Here is a 1,772-nt window from a genome sequence, read left to right as displayed (position 1 = left end):
ACATAAAAGACACCATTTCGAGCGTGGCCGTTTTCGTGCGGGTGACACGTAAAAGCACCCACTACACTCTCTGAGTGGTTGGCGTTAGGAAGGGCATCCAGCTGTAGAAACTCTGCCAAATTAGATTGGAGCCTGGTGTTGCCATCCGGTTTCACCAGTCCTCAGTCAAATCGTCCAACCCATGCTAGCATGGAAAGCGGACGTTAAACGATGATGATGATGATGATGATATATATATATATATATATATTGAAGTACAAGTGAAGATATATAAATCCCAGAGAGATAGAAATATCCAAGATTAGACTGGTTGAATACCTAATAATACAGGTACGCACATATATTATTATTATTATTATTATAAAACCCAAGAGTGAAGATGAAGATAAGATTAATAAAAGTTTATTAAAACATTGACAAGACCTACAATTATTTCAATTCATCGCTTATATTATAAACCATTCATATTTAACTTAATTAAATCAATTTGGTTAATTATTACAAATCAGAATATCATCTGGGAAAAGCTGTTTAAGTGGTTAAAGAAGTGAGTTTTAAATTTATTAGATGTTTCTCCAACGTACAGATATGTATTATTAAGTGCATCAATCTCACATTTATATACAATATTATCTTCATTATGAAGGTTTTTAAGTCAGCATTTACGAATACAATTACAGAATTTGTTATCTCTGCCTTAGTGAAGGCAGAGGTATAGTTTTCAGTCATGTTTGTTTGTGTGTCCATGGACAAGATATCTCGAACTGCTGGAGGGATGGTTGGCCACGTGACTGGTACAAACTGATTAGATTTTGGGATCAATCCAGTACCGGACAATGATTCTGAATTATTTTTCCTGTCTTTTTTCCTTAATTTTTGAGTGCAGTCAGGTTCATTTTTAGTTTTCTCATTTGTGAGAGTAGTCGATTTTATTTCAAATATTCACGTTTTAAAAATTATCTCTGGCTAATCGTTGAAAGGACGTTGGTGTTGCTTTGGCAGAGGTTTGTGCTTTCTGAGTGCTCTTGTTATAATTATTATTATTATTATTAATTCTATCATTATAGAAGTTGTTGAATTTTTATGTTATTTAAAGAGGAATTATTCGAAATAAGGTTTGGTGAAACAATGACCAATCCTGATAGTATTAATTATTTGCCTATATTTATTATTCATGTTGAAATGCTTATCAATTAATTTATATATTTGTCCAATTAATCTTGTCTTTATATTCATAGCCTAAGGGATTAAGTAACAAATATAATTAGGTTTATTATTATTATTATTATTAGTTGTAGTAGTAGTAGTAGTATAATGATTACAGTTGTTATTATTATTATAGCTATTACTATTATTAAATTGATAAGGATAATTACTATGATAATTGAAGAAAGGGGTGTATCTATTCCTAGTTTTAGTGTAATACATGCTGTTGTTAAAGGTGTTGTTATACATTTTTTTATTATTAAAATCATTATCACTATTATTATTACTAAATTTACCAATATTACTAAATTTATCATCAATATATTTAATTTTGCCCTTATACCCAGCCTTTTCTAATGCTGCATTATAGAAATCAGCATGCCTATGATATTTGTTTTTCAATATTTTAATTTAGGTATTTTTAATTACAGCAGGATGATTGCTATTGTAATTCATATATCATAACCCTTTTGTTACTATCATGAATTTAGACTAGTTTCATTAAACAACTGTAACCTTTTTTACTTATCAACATATTAATGTGATATTTGGAACATAATTGAAGA

The 1,772-nt window shown here is 29.5% G+C and overlaps 1 protein-coding gene across 1 annotated transcript in view; it reads left to right on the top strand.

Annotated features, from left to right (window-relative positions):
* The window catches only part of LOC106872534 (cdc42-interacting protein 4 homolog), a 197,327-nt gene that overhangs the window by 105,784 nt on the left and 89,771 nt on the right, over nt 1-1,772 (top strand). The gene's annotated exons all lie outside the window — the stretch shown is intronic.

Source organism: Octopus bimaculoides, chromosome 2 (genome assembly GCF_001194135.2).
Source record: "Octopus bimaculoides isolate UCB-OBI-ISO-001 chromosome 2, ASM119413v2, whole genome shotgun sequence".
Classification (NCBI taxonomy): domain Eukaryota; kingdom Metazoa; phylum Mollusca; class Cephalopoda; order Octopoda; family Octopodidae; genus Octopus; species Octopus bimaculoides.
This window is presented reverse-complemented; position numbering and strand designations above follow the sequence as displayed.